Source organism: Meleagris gallopavo, chromosome 2 (genome assembly GCF_000146605.3).
Source record: "Meleagris gallopavo isolate NT-WF06-2002-E0010 breed Aviagen turkey brand Nicholas breeding stock chromosome 2, Turkey_5.1, whole genome shotgun sequence".
NCBI lineage: Eukaryota > Metazoa > Chordata > Aves > Galliformes > Phasianidae > Meleagris > Meleagris gallopavo.
Window position 1 is genome coordinate 6,111,953 of NC_015012.2, and position 9,068 is coordinate 6,121,020.

The 9,068-nt window shown below is 41.5% G+C and overlaps 1 long non-coding RNA gene across 1 annotated transcript in view; it reads left to right on the forward strand.

The window, feature by feature from the left end:
• Positions 1 to 38: 38 nt before the first annotated feature.
• Positions 39 to 9,068, forward strand: part of LOC109365811 — a 27,505-nt gene continuing 18,475 nt past the window's right edge. The window contains exon 1 of the long non-coding RNA XR_002111537.2: positions 39 to 1,145. This is a non-coding gene — a long non-coding RNA (uncharacterized LOC109365811). The remainder of the gene's footprint in view (positions 1,146 to 9,068) is intronic.

Genomic DNA, 9,068 nt, shown 5'->3' on the forward strand with positions numbered 1-9,068 from the left:
TGCGGCGTGCTCGCGCTGCGCGCGCGCCCGCCCCGCAGCCCATGTGGGAGGGAAGCGGCTCTCGCGTTCAGTCCTGCCCCTTGTCCGCCCTCGGCCCCGCGGCGGCTCGTGCCCCACGCTGGCTGCTCCCATTCTCTCTCGTGCTTTCCGGCTCTCTGCTGAGGTCCTCAGGGTGTGCAGGGAGCGTCCCCAGGGAGGAAAAACCAAAAATCGGGCAGGAATAAACGATTCCAGCCCTGCGTGGGTGCTGGGGCTGGCAAACAGAGGGTGCCAGAAGCCAAATTTGGTAGGTAAGGAATGAACGTGAGGTTCCTGAGAGACTGTGATATTACATCGTTATTTAAAAGTGCAAGCACGTGTAGGTATTACATCATAAGGTGGATATTTCCTCTGCCCACTGAGTGTAAATGCATAAACATCCTCTAAGCAGATAGGTCAAGGAGGGACCTGCTTGTGAATTGCTTGCCTGCCTGCTTTTTGTTTAATCAATTTGGAGCACTTTGGGCTCACGCTTCATTTATAAGCTGTGAGCAGGGGGTTTCGGTCTAGGATCAGCTGCACGAGGAGTTTTAAAGTCACAAAAGACTGATTCCCTGCATTGGGAAACCTCTTTCCACCCGAGGCCTCAGGCAAGCAATATGCTTTTTCGCTTCTCTGTCCTTGTGGACGTAATTAATGCCAATGGAAGACTTTTTAACAAGGAAAAAATTAAGTAGCATGTATTAAACAGAGGAACTGTTACACACGGAGCTAAAGTATCAGGGTTAATCGCAGAAAGTTGTGACTTCGGAGTAATCATTGGTGTGTCGTACCCATCAAATGCAAATCAGAGATCAGGCTGAAAAAATAGATGTAGAATTAGGCTTCAAAATCCATTGCTGGATCTGAATGTGACTACTGCCTTGTACTAACACCAGCATGGGTAGAGCCTTGCATTGGTATAAAGTATGGTAATGGTATGCATAGCATATTTCATCACTGGTTGTCAATGTGATAATTAAAAGCTGTGAGGTACAACACTGGTACAAAGCCTAACATATGCCAGAATGGTGCACCTTAAATTACTTGCCCTGTTGTTTCCTTTTAAGATGGATACTGAGAAGAAGCCAAAACCAAAATCTGCACCATAAAGAAAAGTTCATCAGGTATGTGATGCCAAAAAAAGCTGCTTTCTTAGTGGGTATTTATTTTGTTGCAGCTTAAGAACTTAGCTCGGAGCTGATGCTGTTTTTTGAGTTGAGAAACTTAGTGGTGGAAGCTTGTGATGTTGAAGGGTTTCTCTGTGGAGCTGTAGCCTCAAGGAGGAGGGAGTTTACACTCCCTTGTCGTGGCACGAGCAGCTGGATCAGTGGCTAATTGTGAGCAGGCTGTGTTCCAGGGACTCGCAGCAAACTCCTGGTGCTGCAGTTGTGAGTCCTACTTTCACCTCAAGAAGGATAAATAATGGAGGAGAGGGAATGAATAATAAAGTTACTTCCGTTCTTGGTTCTGTCAACTGCCTGAGAACTTTTTATTGTGTTTTATGAAGGAAGTTCTGAAAAGGAATGAAACAAACTTGGAAGATCTGAGAAATTCCCCAAGACATACTGATCACTATAATTAGAATACTGTAGATATGAGTGAAGAAATGCTTTCCTCTAAAATCCTTTGAGCACAGAGCTTTAAAGTGAGCATTTTTTTCTGTGTTGGGAAGAATATGTAGTGTGAGGTTTTACAAAGTGTGTCATTCTTTGAGTTAATGTAACTAGCAGAGAAAAATGACTTTTTCTTATACTTCATCTTTCATGTTTGCTAGAGCTGGAGAAAAGGGGAAAATAATTATAATGAATTTCAATGAAAATATCCAGATTTGTCATAAAACAGAAGGTATTATGAGTAATTAATTTAATTTGACGAAAAGTGTCTTTTTTTCTTTTTTGAAATACCTCGTGACATTTTCAAAGTGAACTATCTGGTCCTTTATTTCTACCCCAGTTTATATTGCCATGTCTTTTTTGTGAGTATGTATGTTTGTGTGTGTGTGTGCAATTTGAGCACTTGAGACCAGGTGACAACTAAAACTTGCTGAGCCACCTGTTCCTTGGGCAGTTTGCTTTAAAAAGTGGCCTGGGTACAAACTCGCAACTCAGTGCAGTTACATAGTATTTTAAACATCAAGTTTTCTCCTAGGGAAGGAACAGTTAGAGATTATGTAGCTGAGAATCTGCCTGTGTGGTGTACCTAAGGAAATTTGATAAATAGGTCACAGTCTCTCCTCTGCTTCTGCAGTCAGACTTCTGGCAAGGCAGGCATCAAGGAAAGCCATGGGCTTTCTAAACCTGTCAGAATCCGTCTGTTTCTTTGGTTGTGTACAAAAACAAAATGCAAAAGCAAATGTCTACCAAAAGCAAACATCTCTGAGTTTATGGCATGACTCTACACGATCTGCAGTTCTGCAGACATCTTCAACAAATTTCAGTGGTCCTGAGATCAAGAGCCTCTGGCCATGCTTCCTTGCATTGTGCAGACTGCTCTGAGCCTTGTGTTTCTGCAGAGTATTGCTCGGGGATGCTGGGAGATGAGCAGAGGGGAATTGAATGAGGTGACTTATGTGCCTGAAATCTCCCAGGCAGCTTTGCTCATTCAGAGCTGGCTTGGGCATTCCTGTGCAGCACTGCTTTGTGCCTCCTAGACATGCCCTGCTGTATCTGGCTTCCCATCTGTAAGAAGTAGATAATAGTTCTTACTGAAGCATGGGTTCTCGGCTTGCTCAGTCTGGAGAAAAAAAATCCAGGGAGACCTCATTGCAGTCTTCCATTATTTGAGGGGAGATTATTAACAGGAGGAAGACCAACTTTTTACACGAGCTGATAGTGATAGGACAAGGGGAATGGTTTTACACTAGAAGAGAGGAGATCTAAATTAAATTTTTGGTGGAAAATTTTTACTGAGAAGGGCAGGGAGGCCCTGGCACTGCTGCCCAGAGCTGTGGTGCCCCATCGCTGCAGGTGCCCAAGGCCAAGTTGGATGGGCCCTGGGCAGCCTGAGCTGCTGGGGGCAGCCATGGTAGGGGCTGGAACTGGGTGGGCTTTAAGGTCCCTTCCACCCTAAGCCATTCTGTGGTTGTCCTAGGAATAAGCATGGAGCTGTTGGGTGCTGTGGTGAAGAGAAGTCAAAGGGTTAAGGTAAGACACATGGATAAACACAGCCCTCTGAACCCAAAGAAAAATAAACTAAAGCATTGGTATAAAACTTTTAGTGAAAATAAAAAATTCTAGCTACAATTTTCCACTCCTTTTTTTCCTCCAAAAATCTTACTCATCCATATATTCTCTTAAGAAGCCTTGGAGTGTTTACTAAAATAGAGCACTACATGACAACAGATACTTTATACAAGTTCACTGAAAGAGATATGTGTTCTGTTGCCTTCTTTGGGACCTTAGGAAAAACTGAGAGGGTATCTGAAATGTTAACTTAATGGACAATAATTCTTTCCATCTATGGGGGAACACAGGCATCGTGCGTGTATTTTTGCTTTTATTAATAGCATTTTGATAGCACGGTTATAAAGCTTGTCCTTGGCTTGCCTTGAAATATCATACTGACTTCACTTATTACTTTAATTTTCCAAGGTGAAATGTTCAGAGAGCAGAAACTTGTGAGGAAAATATGGTCCAAGCAGTTACACATACCTTTATTTTTAAAATGCTGTCCAGAAGGGTTGCAGCCCTTTTTGCTGATGCATAAATTGACCTAGACAGTAAATGATACATGACCTTAAAAATATCTGAAGTAGCCTTGCTTGAGAATTTTTAGTAGAGAGTTATTAAATGTCAGAGTAATTTACACAAGCATAGCCTAGTTTATGATTTTGCATTCTTTTCCTCTTTCTTTCCTCCATGCCAACCAAGAACCAAAGGAGCTTTAAAATTTATATGTGTATCTCCTTTTTTTCTTCTTTTATCATGGAGGTTCATCTGATTTTATTTATCACACTCAGAAAATCTAGTCAAATGTGAGAGTATAATGTAGCTCACAAAGGCCTGATCCAGCAGAGTACTTAAGTACCTGCATAATTTCATCGTGATGACATTTTCCATTGCTCATTAACTGGCATTTAAAGGAAATTTTCCATTGCTTGGTGTCTGGGCATTTAAAGGAAATTGTCAGCCAAAGTGGGCCAGCCATTTTGAAGAATTAGGTCAGGCAGTGAACAGGCTACAAGCTGCAGAGGTCTGTAGGGAGTCCCAAACGTACATGCCCCTTACAGAAAGCTGGTGATAGCCACTGGGAGGGCCTCAGCTTAGGTATCTGTTGTAATGTAGGCTTAATTCTACAGCTCTTCTCCAGTGCTCAGAGTGAAATATATCGAGGGTCTGCTTCTTAGCTGTGCAAGACTGCAGACACCATTGTTTGTAGAACTTCTGCTTTCAATCTTAGCTGGGCAAGGTAGCTTCAATACCCTGCTGCCTGGAGGCAGCTCACTGGCTGGTCCCCCTGGAACAGGTAACCCAGGCATCTCGACCTGGTGCTGGCTTGCACTGGGTGGGCTTGCACCAGAGAACAACCAGGAGGAGCTGAGGCAGCCACGTCCCATCTGCTCACCTGTTTGCTGCACCTGGTCCTGCTGCCAACAAACTTGTAGAACCTTTGACTGTTTTTCATTCATGCCTGTTCACTGTACAGTGAGGACGTTCTCTTGGATGATCTCTCAGCTGAGATGTGTCCTCTGCTATCTCACTGTTATATGTGAAGGCAATCATCATGAGGGCAAGATCAAAAACTACTCATAAAAATTACTGCAGCAACATTTTCCTTTTTCATTTTCTAATCTGTTGATCCTGTTGTACTATAACTGCAGGCTATCAAGGAATGAGAAATAGGGTTTCTGTTCTGCTCTCTTAGTTTCTGGAATTTTTTATCCCTTATAAGAAAACAAGTCATAAGGTCCTTTAAAGAACAGGAAAGAATAGGTTTCTGGCTTGTTTGAAATGCCTGACAAACATTAATCTACTTTATATCCTGTAGATGATTTCTTTCATCACTGACAAAAACTGACCTGTCTTTGAAGATCTAGACCTGCTAAAATCAGTGAAGTATTCAGGCAGCTTCCAAACACAAAGCAATCAATGGCCAGAGAAGACAGCTTTTTGATCAAGCATTCTGGAGAAGAAAATAGACACTGCTTACTTATTTGAAGTAGGCTTAGCTTTTGATTGATACATCTGTTCCAGGAGAATGTTTAGCCTGCAGTCCTAAACAGCTTACTGAAGAATCAGTGATCAAACTACTATGAAATTCTCCAAGTACAGTCATTCTCTGTTTTTCTCCAACAGACTCAGCAGTTTCTGGATAATTTTATGTCAAGTGTTCATAGCTTTATAGAACAGTTAATGTTACTCTGTTACCGAAGTGTTCTTTTTTTTTTTTTTTTGTGAGGCCTTTGTTTCATAAATCCTTTACATTATCCTTTGAGCCTGTATCTTATTAAGTATAAGCCACAGTTTACATGGAAATGCATAACAACGAAGTTCTCTCTGTTCCATGCGTATGTGGGACTCTTATGCAGTGTATACTGCTGCTGTTTTTAATGTTGGGGTGACTGGAAGTCATTCTCTCTTAGCAGCAATCTTGTCACCTCTGAAAGGATTCACAACCTCTGACCAGTACCCAACGCCTGCGTTGTGGGAGTGCTGTGCTGTGTGAGTTAACTGCTGTTATTGTTGTTTTTTTCTGTGACAACACCAAGCTTGGAGTGGATATGAATGTTTGGCTTCAAGTCGTGGAACTGTAGTATCATAGAATCATAGAATATCTTAGGTTTAGTGGTTTAAAGCCCATCCAGCACCAACCCCATACGATGGGCTGGCTGTTCCCACCAGCTCAGGCTGCCCAGGGCCCAAACCAACCTGGCCTTGGGCACCTCCAGGGTTGGGGCACCCACAGCTCTGGGCAGCAGTGCCAGGGCCTCACCAACCTCTGAGAAAGAATTTCTTCCTAACGTCTAACCTAAATCTGCTCTCTTTTTCTTTAAAGCCATTCTTCCTAGTCCTGTCACTGTCAGACCATGTAAATAGTCAGTCTCCCTTATGCTTATAAGCTCCCCTCAAGTACAGGAAGGCCACAATGAGGTCACCTCAGAGCCTTCTTTGGCCTAAACAAGCCTACCTCCATCAGCATTTCTTCATCACACAGGTTTTCCAGCCCTCTGATCAGCTTCATTGCCCTCCTGTGGACTCTGCTCCAGCAGCTCTGCATCCTTCTTGTGCTGGGGACTCTGGTTTCAAGAGGGAAGCATGATAAAGTTACGTTTCCAATGTATCATTTGCTCTGTGGTGACCACAGAGATGGGTGGCCCCATTTCTTTTCCTGAAACGGTCATTTCTGGCATTTCCTCAAGCAGGACAGTTCTGGGCCCAGGATCCCTTCCAGCTTTACACGCTGATGGTCCTAATTCATAGAGCGAGCAAACAAATGCCCAGATAAGAATTAGACACCCTTTTTGATTATTAATTTTTTCATTTATTTTCAGATGGCTTTGCCTTTTGTCATATTGTTCACACATAACGCGTCTGACTCTTCCTATGTCACACTACATCTTCGCAGTAATTTTCTGTGCTGTTCTGTCCCTCTGGATTTTACAGCAGTGGATCAGAAAGAAAGTGCAAGCTCTAGCAGAAATAATAAATCCACTGCAGGTCTTGAAGGTACTAATTTCTGCAAAACAAAATACTGCCTCAATTCTGTTATGGGCTGGAAGGGGTGATCAAAGTGAAATACATTCATTGTGGAATTGGTTTGCACAACCTGCTTCTAAACCATTACATCCTCCTAGATTTTTATTTATTTATCTGCAGAAGTAAATAATGCAGTTGATCCAGCCTGGCCTGTGTGCAGTGAGTTCCATGCAGCTCCTAGAAAGTTCGGGATTAGCCTCAAACCACACTCGTGTCCCAAGATGGGCAGGGGAGATGTGTTAGCTTGGTCACTGGGCTGAACCTGGGTAATTTATGGGATATCTGTGAGGAGATGCACAATGTAGAACTAGTGGGCTCTGCTAGGAGCCCTCCACACAGCTGCCACACTGCAGTGCCTGGAAGGCAAGGTCCTCTCCAATTGCAAACTTCCCAGGGAGCTCCAAGTCTGTGGCATATGTCCTGTGGCTCTCAACTGAAGGTCGGGATAGTCGGTTATAGCTGGAGTAATCTGACATTTGAAATAATATTTTAGGAGCTGTCCTTTAATTGCAGATATTTCTAATCTATGCAATCTTATCTAATTAGGTTCAACCATGCCCAATTCTTTGTCTGATTGCCTGAGCCTTTCCGCTTAACCAGTCAGGTTTATTCAATAAGGTGTCCTATAATGTTATTTCCTTCTTTGAGAGTATATGTTATCATCCCTGACATAGACTTAAGAATCTCTCCACTTTCTTCTTATTTTAACATCCTCCATCTCCACAGTAAAGTCCTGTGCTTTAGTTAGGAATCACCTAGCTGAGGAGAAACCTGGGTGGGAGTTTGGGTCTCATCAGTTTCAAGTACCTGCAAGATTCTTAAGAGACACAGCAAGCACAGAAGAGGCAAAATATAGGTAGAATCTCCATAAATTGAGTACAAGATAGTTCAAATTGTGGATTCAGATAGTTAACAAGATTAGAAATAAGAAATGAATACAGTTGCACAGGCAGTTGACTCACTATTACTGTCATTTCCTTTTGGCTTTGGTCATGGGGGTAACAAGGTAAGAAATAACTGTTTGTTTCCTTTTATTGATTGGTTTGGTATTTGAAATAAAGATGATCTCTTTTTTGTCTGAACAAGTCTTTTGTAGGTTAATATTATGTTAATTAGAATGGATGTCTTCCTGAGACTTATTTTCTTGTTCATTTGATCTAATTAGCTGATTAATTTTTAATTGCCTACTAAGAGATCTTTACCATGTTGTGATTTGTGTTTTACCTTTACATTTGGAAAACAATAGTACACCTAAAATGACTCTAAAGTATTGTATTGAAGTATTTCTGTGAGGGATAATTGCAAATTATGATTTCTTCCTGCTTACTAATTTTAGAGCAATCTACTTTGAGTTAGTGCTCATTAATCAAAAGATTTGCATTGTATGGAGTAGTAGGAAGGTGCGTTAGTTAGGCAAGCTTCACAGGAGATGGTCTGAGACTTGGTGATCAGATGGAAATGCAATTTCTTGGCTGTATATGGAACCACAATGAACGCTTCCCAACTTACAACATTCATTCTTTTTCTCCACAAAAATATTCTGAGATTCATGGGATGAATATAGTAATAAGCTTACAAATAGAAGTGTACACTTTTTAACAAGGCCAGCTGTTGATTAAAATATATTTTCCAATGCTGGTAGATAAATCACAGTTCTTGGCAAGTTATGTCAAGTTATTCCCTGCCTGCATTAAATTTATGCCTCCATTTTAGACAGAATTTGCTGTAACTTCTAGTCCTTGGATTCTACTTTTGCCTGCTAATTTGAAGAGCTCTCTATTATCATTTTCTTGTTCCCCGTGGTAAGCACTTGTAGACTGTGATCAAATCATTCTTTAACTTTATCTTTGATAAGTTAATTGATTTTGTGCCTTGAGTCTCTTGCAATAAGACATGTTTCCTAATAACGGTAATTGTTTTTCTGGCTTCCTCAGAATCTGTGGATTTTTTCACAATATTTCTTAAAACAATGCTGTGAACCCAATCAAACTACTAGTTGTTTCACTTTTGGCAAATAAGATAACGTAACCTCTGTATTTGTCTTTGTTATTGTTTGTACGCCTGGCGGTGTACAAACAATGTAGATTTTGTTATTGCATCACACTAGAAATTCATAGTAATCTGGTTACTTGCTATGGCTTTTGTTCTCCAATCCTCCACTCCTCAGTAGGATCTTTTTCTCCCAGAGTGGTCTTCCATCTCTGTCTCATTGTAGTTCCTAGATCCGTGGCCTTCTGCTGACTATACTGAAGCGTGTAGCATTTGGTTACACTTAGCTAACCAAGCTGTCTTCTTCATCATTTACCATTTTCCATTTTCACTTTAAATATTGTGAAAATGATTTTTTTTTTT